The sequence below is a fragment of the Eptatretus burgeri genome, unplaced genomic scaffold (assembly GCF_056783735.1).
Source record: "Eptatretus burgeri isolate ZD-2024b unplaced genomic scaffold, Ebu_testis_v1 Ebu_testis_scaffold_3157, whole genome shotgun sequence".
Classification (NCBI taxonomy): domain Eukaryota; kingdom Metazoa; phylum Chordata; class Myxini; order Myxiniformes; family Myxinidae; genus Eptatretus; species Eptatretus burgeri.
This window is the reverse complement of record NW_028225105.1, coordinates 314,004-326,122: the sequence shown is the minus strand read 5'-3', so window position 1 is coordinate 326,122 and position 12,119 is coordinate 314,004. Positions and strand designations below refer to the sequence as shown.

At 45.8% G+C, this 12,119-nt stretch overlaps 2 protein-coding genes across 4 annotated transcripts in view; both read left to right on the top strand.

The window, feature by feature from the left end:
- Positions 1-1,416: 1,416 nt before the first annotated feature.
- LOC147006665 (uncharacterized) overlaps positions 1,417-12,119 on the top strand; it is a 32,353-nt gene continuing 21,650 nt past the window's right edge. The window contains exons 1-2 of the mRNA XM_085868235.1: positions 1,417-1,531; positions 1,728-1,847. The gene's annotated coding sequence lies outside the window, so the exon portion shown is untranslated. The remainder of the gene's footprint in view (positions 1,532-1,727; positions 1,848-12,119) is intronic.
- Positions 1,420-12,119, top strand: part of LOC147006664 (uncharacterized) — a 99,514-nt gene continuing 88,814 nt past the window's right edge. For all 3 annotated transcript variants that reach the window (XM_085868187.1, XM_085868181.1, XM_085868183.1), the window contains exon 1: positions 1,420-1,540. The gene's annotated coding sequence lies outside the window, so the exon portion shown is untranslated. The remainder of the gene's footprint in view (positions 1,541-12,119) is intronic.

Genomic DNA, 12,119 nt, shown 5'->3' with positions numbered 1-12,119 from the left:
CTCTGTGAGCACTGTTGACGTCAAATTGAATAAATAGGATATCAGATTCACTTGAGTGACCGAGCAGTATTGGCGGCGGAGGTTTTGCACTCTACCGAGTGCTCCCCCTCGAGTTATCCTTGAGAATGGATTTTGAGATATCCTGCTGAAAGTTAAGTCTGTCATCAATCACAACACCAAGGTTTTTCTCTGTTTGGACATCCTGAATAGTGACGTCACTCATGTGGTTCCCACTCTTACAGTTTTACCTTCCAACATGCAGGACCTTGAGTTTGGTTTCATTGAAGGGGAGTTTCCAGGTGGTGGACCATTCCCGTGTCTTGTTTAAATCACCTTGAAGCGTGTCTGCTTGATCCTGATTGTTAACTGGACCCATCATTTTCGTGTCATTAGCAGAAATGTCCACAAAGTTCTTGATCAATTGTGGCCGATCGTTAATAGAGATTAGAAACAAAAGGGGTCCGAGTACACGACCCCATGGAAGACCATCTTTTACAGGACTCCAGCTTGAGCTCACTCCGTTAATCGTAACTATTTGAAGCCTTCTTCTAAGGAATGCTCTAATCCAAGGAAGGAGTTGTCCTCTGATACCACGTGATGCAATCTCCATCAACAGTGTCTTGTGTGGAAACAGCATCAATCGCTTTGCCGAAGTCTGAACAGAAAATATCCACTGCATGTCCCTCGTAAACACGTGACACTTGTGATGTGCACGATCTTCTCGACCGAAAACCATCCTAACCGTCTGTCAAGAGGTTGTGGGTTATCACGTGCGTTGTTATGCCATTCGCTGATTATATCACCCCCCCCCCTTCATCACTTTACCAACCATTGATGTCAAACTTACAGGGCGGAAGTTCTCAGGAGCTTGCTTCCTGTCTTATGAATGGCTGTGATAGGTAGTCGTCATTTTCCAATCCTGTGGAAGAATCGAGAGACTTTTGTAAGATCATCAGTGGAGGTTCCACAATGACATGAGCTCTCTCTCTTTTTCAAACATCTTGATGAATACAGTCCGTCCTGCAAACTTTGAACTCTTTCGGGCCCGAAGTTTTTTCTAACTGTCTCTGTGATGTTTGGGACGGCACCCAACTCAGGGCCTTGAAAGTGCTGCTCCATTATGGGTACATGACACAGGTCCTCATCTGTGAATACACTGCTGAAGAAGCCGTTCAATATGTCTGCTTTCTCACCATCTGTTCCAGATAACTTTCCAGAGGGGTCTGCACCATTGTGATTTGAACTCAGATTCCGAGCTTAGCTTGATTCGTCCTCTTGGCAGTTTTGTTCAGTCAGGCGCCGTGATTTGTTTCCTTCCTCGGTGTATCTTTCAAAGTGTAACACACCGTCAGTAGTTGTGTACCTTCTGCATGCCTTGTGCCTTTTTACGTCACTGTGCCACGGCTTCCCTGGAGATGTCGGGGTTTCTCCAGATACCCTTCTGAGACGAGGCTACGGGATTTGGAATGCATCATTCCACACTCTGTTCGAAATGCTGCCTGAAAAAGCTCCAAGCTTCACGACAGCTCACGTAAGCAAGGTGATCCATCCATTGGATCTCCTCAAGCATTTGATTCACACGATCAAAATTTCCTTTTTTCGGTTTAATTTTTGTGATATTGCTGACTCACGTGCCTTGGCAAGTACACTTCGCTCCACAACTATGCAGCAGTGGTGGTTACTCGGTATTCTGTGTAATTAACCATCTCCTGTCTGTTTGTAAGTAGATCCACGACGATGCAGCAGAGGTCGCCTCTCATCCCCATGAGTGTTCATCTTCTGGTTTGGGGTTCGGTGCACACGAACGACGGATCGGCAAGAGTATAAAACCCCGTCAAAAATATCAGGTTGGAATTATTTTATTCGAAATCTTCAAGGAGACTGGAAGACATTATGTATCAATTTATATTACCACACTTCACGTAATTTCAAAACACCGCACGAACAAATGTGATCGGATTTTTTATGTTTAAATCTTCTGGGATGTTTCGTTTTGACCTGACAGCCTCTTGAACGTCCCACAATCTGAAGCCTCGGCCTTGCGTCAGGTGTGCTTGTATCTTCTTTAATTATAAGACACTTTGCTCATTTAAATGATAACTCGTTTTACTCTGTGTGTGTTTACACATTATGTGCAGCGAGTTTCACCTCTTTGTGCGTTGTGTTTATTTATTTATTTTAAAGTTTCTGCACTTCGCCCACGAGGCCTGTTTGCAAGTCACTGCAATTCCAAAAGAAGAGACGTAATTCCTCTTTGATGAAAAATGTTTTTCAAGTTTTGTTTGTCCTGAAAAATAGACTTGAGAGAACACACAGTTGTCACAGATGCCAACCCTCCCGATTTCATCGGGAGGCTTCCGAAAATTCACCCAAACTCCCGCCCTTACGATCACTATCCTTATCCTCCCGAAATTTTGATATTTTTGCACTGTTCACTAATCAGAATGTACTAGTATGAGAATTGAATGAAAAGCATCGTCTGCTACGTATAGCATGTGGTAACTCCATAACGTTCGCTGCTACCAAATTGTACGTAAAAAATTGCAAATTCAAATGAGGAGCAGCGAAACATTGGGTCTGGATCTCGCTTATGCGATCATGCACTGAGATTTAGTGCATGCGGTATGTATGCACAGTGTATATGCATGCGATACGCTCACTGCATGCAGCTGGGCCCCGTACCAGCCCGGCGGTCGCGACCACCGTGCGGTGTTTAATTTAACAGCCGCTAGAGTTCTACGAGTCGCGCTGCAGCTGTGGAACATCGACTTCGAAGTTACCGATGCTTCAAGCCCTCGATGTTGATTACGAAATGGCAGAAAAGAAGCTTACGAAGACCAAGAAATGGTCTCAGAAGTACAAGACCGAATACAGTCTCCAATACCCGTGTATTCGAAAGTCTGAAAGAGGAATTCATCATGCGTATTGTACAGTATGCAGCGTTGATATTTCAGTTGAGCACGGAGGTCGCGATGATATTCGGAAGCACGTTGGAAGCAAACGGCACATAGACATTGCAAAGGAGAGATCTTCGAGCACGAGTACCGGTACACTTCTGAATTATTTCACAAAACAAGGGACAAGCGAGGAAGAGGATGTTACCCGAGCAGAACTTCTCTTTAGTAGATTTATTGTGGAACATAACTTGCCCATATCAGTCTCAGATCATGCTGGACCTCTATTTCAAAAGATGTTTCCAGATTCAAAAGTTGCTTCAAAGTATGGATGTGCAAGAACAAAAACTTCAGCAATAATTGGTGAGTTGTCAAATGTTACTGCTTCATCTATTGCCGATATTGCTAGACTAGCTCCATTTAGCCTAGCTACAGACGGTAGCAATGACAGTGGTGAGGCCCAGCTATATCCTGTCCTGATTTCGTACTATGACAACAGTGCTGGGATTGTGAAGCAAGGTTTGCTAAGTTTGCCTGCGTGCAAACAAGATTCCACTGGAGAAAACATTTTCAAACTGCTTGATCATGAGTTCAGTGACAGGAAAATTCCATGGGGAAATTGTGTTTCCTTTTGTGCTGATAATGCCTCTGTCATGGTGGGCAAGCACAAAGGAGTCGCTGCTTATATCCACAAACAAAATCCAGAGTGCTACATCATGGGATGCCCTTGCCATATGATGCACAATACGGCCAAGAAGGCGGCTCAGGCCTTACCCATTGAATTAGATGACTTTCTCATCGATATTTACTACTACTTGGACAAAAGTAGTAAACGCGTCAAAGGAGTGAAAGCACTGCAAGAACTCTGTGATGCCCCGACACACAAGATTCTGAAGCATGTCGCAACAAGGTGGCTGTCCCTTGGTCAGTGCCTAGACAGGCTGATTGAACAGTGGGAGCCACTTCGCCTCTTCTTCAAAGAAGAAGTACGAAGAAAAATGCAACCAACTGTAGCCAAGACTCTAACAACGAGCAAGAAGGACGGCACTGTATCTACTGCCAGTACTGGCACTGCAGGATCAAGCACTAGTGGAGCAGCATTCACCACTACCACTGCAGTATCTGCTGCGAAAGAAGACAGCAGGGACAGCACCAAAACCAATGCTGAGAGCAGGTAGCATCACCGGCCCTTCATCACGTTCATCTACAAAGCAGATCCCTTCAGAGTCGAAAGACTGTGATAGTCCCATCTACAGGCAAAGAAGGACCCAAGTTAAGTTCTGCTTTTGCCAAATCACTTGATAGAAGCTCAGCAAAACCTTCGAATCAGAGGTCTTCTTCCTTGGCTGCACCTACCTCAAGCTCTCTCCTCAAACGTAAAATTGGATCTGGTACTACGAGTCTGACCTCTTCTGCTGGCAGTAAACGCAAGTGTGATCGCCCTGCGGCTAAGTGTACTACGAGTTCTACAACTAAAAGCGCATCTTCCTCAAACACTGTGCAGGAATCTAGAGAAAAACGTGTCAACAGGATGTTCTTGTCTCCACAAACAAAACTCTATTGTTTCTTCCTTCGATATGCTAACAAGCTTTTTGAGAAGGGGAATCTTCTGCTCCAAAGAGATGAACCCTGTATTCATCTCCTGCACGGAGAATTGAATGGTCTTCTGAAAGATATCTTCGTACGGTTTTTGAAACCATCGGTGTCATCGGTTGCTCTTGTAAATGTACCCTTCTCTGACAGAAATCATCAGAAGAATGATGAGGACCTCATGATTGGGAACGATGCCAAACTGTATATAAGGGAACAAAGGAGTCTCAAGAAATCCACCTTCACTCTGAGTGAGTCAGACATCCAAGGTTTCTTCAGTGCTGTTCGCTCATATTATGTGAAAGCCTGCAATTACATCTTCAAAACCTGGCCGCTAGATGATGAATTAGCCAAGCATGCTCAGGTGCTGGATGTTAAGCTACACCAAGAAGTGGGGTTTGACTGTGTGGAGTTTTTCATCAAGAAATTCCCCTGTCTGTTCAGTGGCGGTGATAGTGACATAGACAGTCTTGAGAGTGAATTCGCTCACTACCAGGCAGACGCCTCCATAGCTACAATTGCTACTGAGACAGTGAGATTGGATGAGCAGTGACATTGGATTTCACAGCTCACAGATCATTGCACTGGTGCCAAGAAGTATCCTAATTTGAGCAAAGTGATGAAGGGAATCTTGGTCATTCCTCATTCGAACGCATCATGTGAGCGGGCACTCAGTCTTGTACGGAAGAATCATACTGAATTTCGTCCCAATTTGAGTGTCAAAACCCTGGAAGCTCTCTTAATTGAAAAACTAGCTCATAGCACCCCTTGCTACCAGAGAGAATACAGCAAAGACATAATCAGAAGGGCTAAAAGAGCCACACAGCTGTCACTCAGCAAAGCTGCCATGGAAAAAGCAAGCAGCAGTAGTACCAGCCAGTAAGGTAAGAAAAATATTGCTTCTTTTGTGCTTTTTGTTAATCTTTGATTGTCCCCTAACTTACTAATATTAACATACATGTAACATTAAAAAGTGCACAATTTTCCCCTTTTTTGTTCAAAAAGTGGGAATTCTTAACATGTTAAATGCTCCAAAATATGGCTCAGAGGGCACTAGAGAGCGTCTAGAACCCCAGAGCTTCCAGGGCCCTAAGGCGGGCCCTGGACCCCGCCGCAAGGGTCGAGCGCTCTGCGCTCGAGATGTGCGCTTAGCGCACATTATTTGGTGTCGGTTGCAAATCCTCCCTAATTCTGATTTCCAAAAGTTGGCATCTCTGAGTTGTGTGAAAAAATTGTCCTTTAAATCCCTTCTGAAATGGTCCTTATGAAGGGGGTCAGACAAATACACACTGTGTTTTACATCTGTAGATTCTTACCTCCACCACCGAAGGTGAAGGAGGTTATGTTTTCACCCCTTTCTGACTGTTTGTTTGTTTGTGTGCAGGATATCTCAGTTTTTTTGTGGACGTGTTGGGTTTGTGACAAGGACGAACTGATTAGATATTGGTGAAGATTCGGATCTGGATCCGACCACGAGAATTTTTTCGAGATTCTTCACCATTGAGAGATACGGCCAAAAATGACACAGTGGGGAGAACAAGTATTTTATGCACTGCCGATTTTGCAGGTTTTCCCACTTACAAAGCACGTCTAGGTCTGTTATTTTTTATCATCGGTTCACTTCAAATGTGAAAGACGGAATCTAAAACAAAAATCCTGAAAATCACATTGTATGATTTTTAAATAATTAATTTGGATTTTATTGCATGAAATAAGTATTTGATACATCAGAAAAACAGAACTTTATATTTGGTACAGAAACCTTTGTTTGCAATTACAGAGATCAGACGTTTCCTGAAGTTCTTAACCCGGTTTGCACAGACTGCAGCAGGGATTTTGGCCCTCTCCTCCATACAGATCTTCTCCAGATCCTTCAGGTTTCGGGGCTGTCGCTGGGCAAGACTTTCAGCTCCCTCCAAAGATTTTCCATTGGGTTCAGGTCTGGAGACTGGCGAGGCCACTCCAGGACCTTGAGATGCTTCTTACGGAGCCACTCCTTAGTTGCCCTGGCTGTGTGTTTTGGGTCGTTGTCATGCTGGAAGACCCAGCCACGCCCCATCTTCAATGCTCTTGTTGAGGGAAGGAGGTTGTTGGCCAAGATCTCGCGATACATGGCCCCATCCATCCTCCCCTCAATACGGTGCAGTCGTCCTGTCCCCTTTGCAGAAAAGCATCCCCAAAGAATGATGTTTCCACCTTCATGCTTCACGGTTGGGATGGTGTTCTTGGGGTTGTACTCATCCTTTTTCTTCCTCCAAACACGGCAAGTGGAGTTTAAATCAAAAAGCTCTATTTTGGTCTCATCAGACCACATGACCTTCTCCCATTCCTCCTGTGGATCATCCAGATGGTCATTGGCAAACTTCAGACAGGCCTGGACATGCGCTGGCTTGAGCAGAGGGACCTTGCGTGCGCTGCAGGATTTTAATCCATGACGGCGTAGTGTGTTACTTATGGTTTTCTTTGATACTGTGGTCCCAGCTCTCTTCAGGTCATTGACCAGGTCCTGCCGTGTAGTTCTGGGCTGATCCCTCACCTTTCTCATGATCATTGAGGCTCAACGAGGTGAGATCTTGCATGGAGCCCCAGACCGAGGGAGATTGACTGTTATCTTGAACTTCTTCCATTTTCTAATAATTGCGCCAACAGTTGTTGCCTTCTCACCAAGCTGCTTGCCTATTGTCCTGCAGCCCATCCCAGCCTTGTGCAAGTCTACAATTTTGTCCCTGATGTCCTTAGACAGCTCTCTGGTCTTGCCCATTGTGGAGAGGATGGAGTCTGATCGATTGAGTGTGGACAGCTGTCTTTTATGCAGATAACGAGTTCAAACAGGTGCAGTTAATACAGGTAATGAGTGGAGAATGGGAGCGCTTCTAAAAGACAAAACTCGCAGGTCTGTGAGAGCCGGAATTCTTACTGGTTGGTCGGTGATCAAATACTCATTTCATGCAATAAAATACAAATTAATTATTTAAAGATCATACAATGTGATTTTCAGGATTTTTGTTTTGGATTCCGTCTTTCACAGTTGAAGTGTACCTATGATAAAAATTACAGACCTCTACCTGCTTTGTAAGTGGGAAAACCTGCAAAATCGGCAGTGTATCAAATACTTGTTCTCCCCACTGTATGTAACACGATATCTCAAAAAGTTTTGGACGGATTCGGATGAAACTTGGTGGACAGGTTGGGTGTGTGATTTCGAAAGGAAGAATTGATTCAATTTTGGCGAAAATCTGGATCTTGATTCAACAAGTTTTTTCACTGATTCTTCACCATTGAGAAATATGGCGAAACTAATATATAGTGTTGCAGTTCTGCAAAACCTCATGCCTCTAAGGCAATGGCACCCAACATGCAGTGATCCCCAGGCAGTTATTTCATGAGTATTTGTGGAGTTAGTCCTCTCGTCATGTCTCGTGAGTTCATGGGATGAAGTGCGTTGGGTGGGTCTCGAAGTTTGGTCGAATAAATATCTCTGATTCATACTCTGATCCCGACTCTAACCCTGTCCTTTTATCCATAGTACATAACAAGCATGCAAGCACACACGCCTTCAATGGGCAATAGTTTATCACCACACCACGATGCCTCCCGTGGCCCGGATCATCCACATCCCACTGCACAACAAAAAACTTGCCCTGGGATTTGTGCGCCATCATTTCATTCAAATCTGCGTGCCAATTCCCAACCGGCACCTCACCTTACTCTGCACCTTACGAACCAAATCTCACCACTTTGACGACAAACGCCTACCCCACAAGGGAAAAATATTCCCGCATCCCCTCCTACCTCTGCATTGCGACAATTTGCCACTCTATACTGAGGAGCACCGCGCGGCGTTGGATTGTCCTCGGCGCCGCGCGATGCTTGACCACGCAACGGACGATAATAACTCCACCACATCTCACAAGGAATGTCCTGGGTGAGCGTCCGGAATTGATGCAGCCCTCATACAGTCGTCTGACCACGGCAAGACCAGGGGCATCGAGTAGGGAGAAGGGCGACCCGAGAGTTTGGTTCGGGTCCCAAGTGTGCATTTGGCTCATGAAGAAGCCTGTGTGTGGTGGAGAAAGTCCGCTGCCATCCGACATTCAGACTGCACTCGGTGCACGTTCAGGGCCAGGGTGTCGGCTCGGGGAGCATGCCCCATGTTAAGTGTAGAGGTCTGAGCTGTGCTGAAGCTGAGAGGCATCTGAACCTGTTTCCGGTCCCGGAACCTGGCAGGGCGTGGCTCGGGCTGCTGTGACCCAATCGGGGAGCAGGATTTGGGCCACAGCACGTCGCTTTCCAGTCCTCGCCCCACCCTTTGTCTGGGGCTTATAAAAGGGGTCACGTGGAGCGGTTAGAGCCTCCTCCCTCTTCTTCAGAACATTATTTGTGTGTGATTGCCGTCCAAAGTGCGCTTCTTCGTCAAGGATCTGATCCAAGGCGAATGCCATCCTTCGAGACTCCGTTCCGTACTGTCGACGTTCTGCCACCCTCCCGCAGCAGACAGACCAGTGTGGAGCGCACGTTGCCAGGAGCCCCGGCGAATATATCGGCAGGAGATAACGCGCCATATTACGAGGTGGGAACGCTCAGGCGGAGCATCCCACAGATGTACACGCTACACCTGCAGACCTTTACATGGCTGGGTTAGGGATCTTTCTCATCACGTATCTTTTCAACTCTCTCTGTACCCACCCCTCTATCCCGTCTTCTGTGGACGCACAACAACGTCACTGAGTCGCAATCCCATTTTCCTCTGGCACGACACTGCACCCCTCACGCCGACATAGCACCTCTTCAATCCTACACCGGTGACACCGGTATCTTTCCCACTACCCTCCCAAAGCGACGTTGGACACGTTCGTCAGCAGACCCCACTATGTATTACGGGGATGCTCATCCTCACCTTTTCTTTCTTTCTTGACTCTAACTTTCATCAGGTGTGTGTAATTGCGCCTGTTCTCGAGTAAGTAAGATTGCAGAAGATCGTCGGGATAATCCTGCTCTGTCTTCTTTTGTAATTTACCTTTTGTCGCACCCCACAAATTCCTTGCTATCCCCTGCTGTACGTAAAAAATACACTCCATTCAATGTTCCACATACGTTTCCTCGCTTGATTGTCAATCAATGTGTTGTGGAGAAATGTTCCCAGGTCGTTTTCTTGTTTTCTTCCATTGGTCCAGCATGGCCCACGCTCTAGTTTACCTGGACGATCTGATTCCGAGCCAGTACGCGCTTGGCAGTTATGCTCGGCTGCACCTGATCTGGTGGCTGCACCTGATCTGGTAAGGTGATCCGGTTTGACCGAGGAGTGTTCCCCGGTAATTAGATTACGTGACCTTTTGGTAAACTGTATTTATGAGACGGAGGACCCGAAGTCACGTTGGCGAGTTATTGGTGCTCGTGGTCGATTAGGGACCCGCCACATCACAAAGTTATCCATGTGCGATGGCCTGCGATTCCGGAGAGTATGGTGGGAACCCGAGGGAGTTCACCCCTCGTGGTCTTCGCCCCTGACCCCAGGTCCGCAACAACAGCACATATTTCAAAAAGCTTTGGACATTCGGATGAAACTTGGTGGACGGTTGGATATGTGGCAAGGACGAATTGATTCGATTTTGCTGAAGATCCGGATCCATATCTGGATACGATAATTATTTAATTTTTGTCAGTGATTCTTCACCATTGAGAGATGTGATCAAAATCGATGCAGCACTGTATAGCATGATATTTCAAAAATGTAATGGGTCCGATATGTTCTCATGGATCAGGTATTGTGTGGTGGAGGTATACACTCTACCGAGTTCTCTTCCAGTTATTCCTGTTTTGCTCTTCTTGTTTTTCCTCAATTTGTTTTTCATCATTTTTTCTATCCCAAACCATATCCTGCTTTGTTGAATCGTTTAATTTGTGTCCCGAGTGAAGTCGGGCCTACTGGTGATAGTTGGAGTGTGATTTCCCCCTGTTTTTTTGCCTCGTTTTAACTTCTTTTATCCCAGGGATTGCTCCTTTTGATCCCTCAGCTCAATCCATTTCCCATCCTCCCTCAAAAATACAAACAACATATCTCTCCATCTTTATTCAGAAAACAACCAACAAGAACAACATCAGGAAAATAATCCAAACTCTTATCTCAGTGTTCAGTTACTCATTTCCCTGTTCCTTCTTCTTTTCAACATCCCCAAACCGAATCATCACTGAACAAGGAGAGAAAAGACATAAAATGTGATCGCCTCCAAGGTTTTGACTGTACGGAGTTAAAGGGCCAGCTCGTAATCACAAGATTTAGATTTATGCACAACTGACTTGAGTGGTCATGTGACATGGAAGATTGCGTACTATTGGGTTCTTTGGTCATGAATATTAATGATGTGGGTGGAGAAAGGTGGAGTCAAAAGCGAATGGTGAAGCAGGGCAGGGTCAGCAGGCGAGTGTGCGGGATGGCAGGAACCAGCAGGAGCGAGCAGACAGGAATGATGAGCAGGAACGCAGACAGGAATTGGAACTCCAGACGGCCTCGTGACCCGTCCTTCGTAAGCCCCGAAGTTGCAGGGCGGGGCGTCACCCCGAAGCGATGTGTCGTCACCCGAATCGGGCGCTCTGATTGGGCCCCGGCCACCGCACGGCCCGGCTGCCATGACCGGAAGCGGCCTCACTGTACGTCCGGCTAACCATAGCTGAGCTGTGCATCTGTTGCAATATCCGTTGAAGACAAAGTCTTCGATATCCCCCGCCATAGTAAATGAGGACAAGTAGCATAAGGCACCAGTTCAATTTATTCTTGATGTGTGTACTAAATTTCGTAAAGAAATAGTTCATAGTTTTGCAACTATTCTCTGGAAACAAAGGTTAACCTCAATTATTTCTTAATACCCAACTTGTTTCCATGGAAAGTGATGGAATTTTTTTGGGGGGAAATCTCTAAATATCAAAAGGCACCAGTTCAACACTTGCTTGATATGTGTACCAAATTTCGTAAGTATATCTTGAGGGGATTTGTAGTTAAGCTCCAGAAACGAAATGTGACGGTCGGACGGAACCCATTCCTATAACCCCCGCCAACTTCGTTGGTTGCCGGGGGATAATAAAGAAATAGTTAATAGTTTTGCAACTATGCTCTGGAAACAAAGTTAACCTCAATAACCTCAATTATTTCTTAATACCCAACTTGTTTCCATGGAAAGTGACAAATTTTTTTGGGGGAAATCTCTAAATATTAAAAAGCACCAGTTCACCACTTGCTTGATGTGTACCAAATTCCGTAAATATATCTTGAGGGGATTTGTAGTTAAGCTCCGGAACCGAAATGTGACGGACGGACGTACGGACGGCCATACGGACGGACGGCCATACGGACGGACGGAACCCACTTATATATCCCTCGCAAACTTCGTTGGTGCAGACACATTCTTACGGTGAAGGAATGGCCGCGGCTTTTACAGGCGGCCGTGGCTTGGATTAACTTCAGGAATAGAGAAAAAGTGAAGGAATAAAGTTGGAGATATAATCAGGCCAATCGATGAGATCCACACAACGCACATTGCCCCATTTGTCCCATGAGACAAGAGGGAAGGGACTACCTGTCCGTATATTCATGAAATAACTGTCTGGGGACCACTGTATGGTTGATGCCATCGCTTTGGA